Source organism: Balaenoptera physalus, assembly GCF_965194825.1.
Source record: "Balaenoptera physalus genome assembly, chromosome: 3".
Lineage (NCBI taxonomy): Eukaryota > Metazoa > Chordata > Mammalia > Artiodactyla > Balaenopteridae > Balaenoptera > Balaenoptera physalus.
This window is the reverse complement of record NC_138890.1, coordinates 136322609-136330322: the sequence shown is the minus strand read 5'-3', so window position 1 is coordinate 136330322 and position 7714 is coordinate 136322609.

The following is a 7714-nucleotide window of genomic DNA, read 5'->3' as shown; positions in this document are numbered from 1 at the left end:
TTTTTTAAATTTTAGGACTCAGACTTTTTTAAAATTTTATAAAACAATCTTATCTTAAATATTGTTAAAATAATCTCCCATATATTCTCGAAAACTGAGGAAAAGTTAATTAAAGTGGGTTTTTTGGAAGATAAATATTAAACCTACATGGGTAATGAAGATTAAATCACGAAATTAGAAGAAAATAGATTTTCGAATTGTGATTTAATTGGTTACCCACAGATGTAGACATGATTACGCCTGTGCTTTGGATCCTGGTTAGGGGTAGATCTAGGTTGAGGAAACTGAATGCTGGACTATATGGCAACTCTGGGAACCTAATGAGAAGCTCCGGTGTCTCTCCAGTTGTCAGTTTAACAAGAATAAGTCCAGGAGATGTCATTTATTGTAGGAAGCTCATGATGATGATTTTGTGACCAAAGCCTGCCAACAATGGTATGTGACCATAATAATAAATTATACTGTAATAGATTTTCTCCTAATCTAAAGATCACTGATTATATTTTTAATTTTTTTCCTTTTCAGTGGGATTTTCCATAAATTTTTATTATAAGAAAAAAAAGGTTAAAAATGAACACTCATATACCCTTCACTTAAATTTACTAGTTAATATTTTGTCACATGTGTTCTCCCTCCCTTCCTCCCCACAATCTTCATTTAAAAGTAAGGTGCAGGTATCATATCATCTCTAAATACTTAGGGAAATATCTCTTTAGAAAAAAGATTATTCTATATTACCACAATATTGTCACAATTTTAAAAAGTTTGACTGTGGATAGTTTAACAATTGTCCATATTCAGGCTTTGCCAGGTTGCCCCAATATTGTTCTTTACACTGATTTATTTCAGTCCAGGATCCAATCAATAATTATATATTAAATTTAGTCTCCTTGATCTTGAACAGTTCACCTGCTTTTTTGTTGCTTTTCTGTTATTCCATTGGGTGTTTTTGAAGAATTCAGGCTAGTCCTCAAAAATTGTTCCATAATTTAGCTTTCTCTCATTGTTTCCTCATGATGAGATTAAAGTTAAACATTCCTGATAATAATCCAAAGAATGCTAAAACAATGGTGAAATTTTGTTGGGAAACAGATTTATGCAGTCTCAAAGTGTCAACCCATACGTTATGTACTAACTAAAAGAGATAAAAGTACATTATGATGGAGAAATCTGGCATGTACCACCTCAACCAAGTGATCAAACTTAATATCACCAATAATTAGTAATTTTTTGTTTTTCTCAAAGAATCAGTCTTGGTGGCACATAAAATCACTGTCCAATTATTGGTGATGTTAGTGTAATCACTTGGTTAAGGTGGTACATGCCAGAGTCTCCATCACAAAGTACTTTTATCTCTTAATTAGTACATAATCTATGGGTTGATACTTTGAGGTTGCATAAATCCTGTTTCCCAAGAAAACTTTACCAAACTGTGTAAGCATTTTTGGACTGTCCTTACCTGAATCAGGTATTACACCAGAGACTGCAAATGGTAATTTTCTAGTTCTGTCAATTCTCCATTTACTAGCTGGCCCCACTGGTTTGCTGTTGTTATTAATTACTGTTGTTGATTTATGGATTCTTTTTTATTTAGTATTCATTATTCTCATTATATTTAATGTCCCAGATTTCACCTTTGGGAGCTCCCTCAAGCTGGCTCCTCTGTCCCTTTTGGCATATCTTTACCCCCTTTTTAACACTTCCTTGATATCTGGAACAATATATTTTAGGTTTACCTTGTACATTCCCCCCTCAGACCTGGAATCAGTCATTTCTCCAAGGAGCCCTGTTTCCTTTTAGCGGAAAGTAATATTTAGAAATCAAGGTTAGGATATCACCCCTATGTTCATAGCAGCCCTATTTACAATAGACAAGACATGAAACAACCTAAATGTCCATCAACAGATGAATGGATAAAGAAGATGTGGTATATAAATATAATGGAATATTAGCCATAAAAAAAGAATGAAACAATGCCATTTGTAGCAACATGGATGGACCTAGAGATTATCATACTAAGCAAATTAAGTCAGAAAGAAAGACAAATACCATATATCACTTATATGTGGAATCTAAAATATGACACAAATGAACATATCTATGAAACAGAAAGAGACTCACAGAACTAGAGAACAGACTTTTGGTTGCCGTGGGGGAGGGAAGGATTGGGAGTTTGGGATTAGTAGATGAAAACTAGTATATATAGAATGGATAAACAACAAGGTCCTACTGAATAGCACAGGGAACTATATTCAATATCCTGTAACTGAGTCACTTTGCTGTACAGCAAAAATTAACACAAATTTATAAATTATACTTCAATAAAAAAAAATTTAGGGTACTATATAGACCCATGTAAGTGGGCAGAGTTTACACACGCTCATATTTTATATCTTGATAACCTCCAATTCCAGTCCACTACTAGCTCAGAGCTCTTTCTCTGCATCTCTCTTCTCTACTCCCCCTCACCGCCATTTAATATTTTATCACCCTTCTCTCACAATGAGAATCCTGGTTCCTAACATCAGTGTATTACTCTTTTACTCTATCCTACAATACACACAAAATGGTTTTGAAATCACTAATACCACCAGTAACAAACTACAAGGTAAAGTTCAAGATTTCTTCACAATTCTTCTTGTCTTCAGAAAAAAGAAGAGATAGAGTCAGGGCACTGTTTCCCAAGTTCCTTGAATTAACTCTTTATATTATCTATTTTCATATACAGTTCGGTTCATTTGTTCCTTTGTATTCATGTATAGCATTTTTTCTTTCTTATTATTTTTTAAACATGTAAAATTTTAACCTGGTTCAAAAATCAAAATTGTACTAAAAAGTTGAAGGAGTCCCATTCTTACCCACCCTCTGTAGTAACCAATTTTATTACTTTCTGATTTATCTTAGCTATGTTTCATTTTGGAAATTAAGCAAATGTACATATTCATATTTCTCCTTTCTTACACAAAAGGAAGCATACTATATTTACTCTTTTGTACCTTGCTGTGTTTTTTTCTTAGTATACCTTAGGACGTACTACATATCAGTTCTATACTTAAATTTGGTACATCTTGGTGAATGTAAATTATACCTCAATAAAAATTGATTTAAACATAAAGACAAACCTCAGTGTGATGTCAGAGCAGCACTTACAACGTGCATGGTCCATGAGCATTTGATATGGCTTATAATGGTTAAACAGGAAAACAACTATAAAGTTTTTGATGACTGAGAAGATCAATGTGTTAAAATTCATATACAGAATAATCTAAAAGTCAGATTTACCATTCCTGCAGCATTTGCACCATCAGTAGGATGGCCCATGTGGAACAAGGCAAAGTGAAGAAATATTGGAAGAAATATTACTCAAAATTGACATCTGCAAAAACCAAAAAATTAGATACTTCTCTAGTTTTCCATTATTGTGTAAAACAAAACAAAACAAAATTCTTAACATGCCTTATTTGATGAAACATTCATTTCTGGTCTTACTTGGTTTTCTGTTTATAACTCTATGTGTGGGAAGATGAATTCAGTTTTAGTTATAGTGAATGCAGGATGCCAACGAGCTATCAAAGATAGCTATCAAAGATTCACAGCCCACCATTGGAAATGCGGGTCTGGAGCTTAGCAGATGGGCCAAGAGCACTGGCTGGACTGTAATAATGATAGCTCTGGCAACGAATAGAGTAGTGAGTATAAGATTATGAAGAACAGAGAGGAGGGTCAAGGACGGTTCCTTAGGGAAAGTATTTTCAGTAAACAAAAAGGAAGAGGTGATAAATAAGGAATTGAGGAGGCCAATAAAGGATTTTTTAAATGAAAAAAATTGTCTCTAAGCTCAACAGCTACATACCTCCTTAGACGTTGCAATGTGCTTAGCACCAAAATTACTAGAATATCAGAAATGGAAATTGAATAAAATTAGATGCAATTTCATTAAGAAAGTGTGGTTCTAGTAGTAAATAAAAGGTTTATTCTTTGTATTAGTTTCTTACGGTTTCTGTGACAAATTATCACAAATTTGGTGGCTTAAAACAACACACATTATTTCTACAATTTTTGAGATCAGAAGATCAAAATCAGTTTCCCTGGGTCATAATTAAGGTGTGGTCAGGGCACTCCTTCCAGAGGATCTAGGAGAGAATCCATTTCCTTGCCTTTTCCAGATTCCAGAGCTACATTCCTTGCCTTGCTTGACTTGCAGACCCTTCTTCATTTCCAAAACCAGTAACATTTTTTTTTCTTTTTGGTCGCTCCGTGCAGCATGTGAGATCTTGGTTCCCCGACCAGGAATCAAACCCACACCCCCAGCATTGGAAGTGTGTCGTCTTAACCACTGGAGCATCAGGGAAGTCCTGCCAGTAACATCTTGCATTAGGTATTACCTTCTTCCCCTCAGGTCAAATTTCCCTCTGCCTTTCTCTTATAAGGACACTAGTGATTACATTTAGGACTCACCCAGATAATCCAAAACATGGGATAATAAAGCCATGAAAAATATCCCAGAACCACCTCACTCTTTAAACTGTCAATCTGTCAAGTTTGTTTAGCAGTACATAGTTATTGGTATTTACAAGAAAGATTAGTTTAGAAGGGCCTTCAGAGATAATAGTAGATATAATTTAAAGTTGTGGAAGAGGGAGTAACATACAAGTTGACAAAAATCAGTCTTTTAATCACAATGAGGTTTCATAACTGTCTCTCCTTTTGAATGGTTCCCTAGAACAATCACATGCCCATTATGACCTATGATGAAGTTAGGCCTGCTTGAGCCAAGAAAAGTTTAAAATAAGTAAATAAAGTAAATAAATAATTAAACTTATTGGATTTAATATCCCCTTTGGAAGAGAAACTAAAGCGCAGTATTCTTTAGTACGACAACCGTTAGATCAAGTGTCAGATGTGCCACTTGTACTTGACCTCTCTAATACCTTAGTGTCCTTATCAAGTGTGATTGAATAAATAAGCACTTAGTATATACTTGATAAATGTTGGGCACTCTCCTTCATGAAAATTCATATCATTCATTAAATATTATTTGTGGCCAGGCATATGGCTAAATTTATGTGTGCCTGCTAGGATCTCTGTTTAAGTAATTTTTTAAACTTTAATCATAATGTGAGAAAGATAAAGCAGGATGCCTACAGATATAAATAGAACTTAGATAAAATAATGAACAGACGGACTTCCCTGGAGGCGCAGTGGTTAAGAATCTGCCTGCCATTGCAGGGGACATGGGTTCAATCCCTGGTCTGGGAAGATCCCACAGGCCACAGAGCAACTAAGCCCATGTACTACAACTACTGAGCCTGCGCTCTGGAGCCTGTGAGCCACAACTACTGAGCCTGCATGCCACAACTACTGAAGCCTGCATGCCTAGAGCCTGTGCTCTGCAACAAGGGAAGCCACCGCAATGAGAAGCCCTCACACCACAATGAAGAGTAGCCCCCACTCACCACAGCTAGAGAAAGCCCATGCACAGCAACAAACACAATGCAGCCAAAAATAAATTAATTAATAAATTAAAAAAAAATAATGAACAGTTTCTTTTAAAGTTGTACTTATAATGGAGAATAAACAGGACTTAGCAGACTTGTGAATACTTGAACTAATTAATGGTTTTATGGGTAAGAAATGGAAACAATGTATGTGAGTACAGAGTGATAAAGCATAGTTAATTTTGTTGTTAATATCTAACTCAAATTTACTCTTTAATGAATATCCATATCTAGAGAAAATCACCAACAATAGTAGATTACAATGTAATATCTGCTGACATTTTTCATTATGAATACACACACCTTGATCCTTATCAGCAACCCTGCCCTTGAACCACTGCTGTAAAACTCCTCACCAAATCCTCTCAGGTTGGGACACACAGTTTTTGAGGCACAAGCCCATGGTGTCCCCCTTTGCCTTGCAAAGCAATAAAGCTATTCTTTTCTACTTCACCCAAAACTCTGTCTCCGAGATTCAATTTGGCATCGGTGTACAGAGGCCAAGTTTTTGGGATCAACATAGATTTACAATTCTTAAAATGGAGGAAATATTTTGGACATGTAACAATCATATGATTTTTACAAAGGGATTTCCATGTGAGTCTAAAGTAATATATACCACAATTAAAGCATGCTTTAAGTCTTTTAAAGATGGCAATTCACCTAAGAGGACACAGTGCAGTACACTTGGGAAATATAAATTTGCAAGACAGGGGATGATTGATCTTTACATAAGAAAGGAGAAAATTGCTAACAATGAGAAGGAGATGAAGGATATAGAGAACCATAAGATGAATAGGTATTAAGTAAGTATGTAACAGTGTGGAAGGACCCTGGGGAGTACCTAATGCAATTTCACTGTGTATTAAACAAAGGATAAATTGAGGTAAGTGAAGAATTGCTTCAGTTAAATTTCCAAAGGATCAAATACACATTGCATTTTGCTTTAGGTTATACCACTCAAAGAAGTATATGGAGAGAATTCCAAAGAAGAAAACAACAATATCCAAATGCCAAAATGTAAATCATATAAAAAAATAAGTCTTGGCACATGTCAACTACTGGGAGCCATTCAAAATAAAATAGGCTACTTGGACAACCACAAAGGTTTGACAGACAACAAAGAGCTAAGGCAAGGTTAAACAATGAGATTAATCTCCTACACAAGGCCACTTCCTTCAAGACTAGGAGAGGTGGCTGTTTTATTTAATGCAAAGAAACCAACATAGAAAATGAAGAAACAGAGGATACGTTGCAAGCAAAAGAACAAAATTAAACCTTTGAAAAAGTCCTTAATGAAACAGAGATAAGTGATTTACCAGATAAAGAGTTCAAAATAATGACCATAAAGATAAAGAGCAAACTTGGGAGAAGAACAGATGAACACAGTGAGAACTTCTACAAAGAAATAGATAATATTAACAAGTGCCAGTAGAAGTCACCAATATGAAAATATAATAACTGAACTGAAAATTACAGTAGAGGGGTTCAACAGCAGACTACATGAAACAAAAGAAAGGATCAATGACCTCCAAGCCAGGGTAGAGGAATTCACCCAATCAGTGCAGCAAAAAGAGAAAAAGAATTTTAAAAAGTGAAGACAGCCTAAGGGACTTACAGGACAACAACAAGCAAAATAGTATTCACAGTATACGGGTCCTAGAAGGAGAAAATTGAGAGAAAAAGGCAGAAAGCTTATTTGAAAAAATAATAGCTAAAAATTTCCCTAATGTGGGGAAGAAAACAGACATCCAGATCCTGGAAGCCTGGAGAGTTACAAATAAGATGAACCCAGAGAGACTCACACCAAGACACATTAAAATTAAGATGTCAAAAGTTAAAGACATTTCCTACTTGAATGCAAATAAATTGGAAATGAAAAAAGTTATTACCAATAAAAAGCATTTTAAAAATTAGAGGATACTAAAAAAAAAAAAAAGTTAAAGACAAAGAGAGAAAGCAGCAAGAGAATAACAATGCATTACATACAAGGGAACCCCCATAAGATTAGAAGCAGGTTTTTCAGCAGAAACTTTGCAAGCGAGAAGGGAGTGGCATGATATATTCATAGTGCTGAGAGGAAAACAAACAAAAATTTCCAACCAAGAATACTCTACTCAACAAAGTTGTCATTCAGAATTGAAAGAGGGTTAAAGAGTTTTCCAGACAAGAAAAAGCTAAGGGAGTTTATCACTACTAAATCAGCCTTAAAAGAA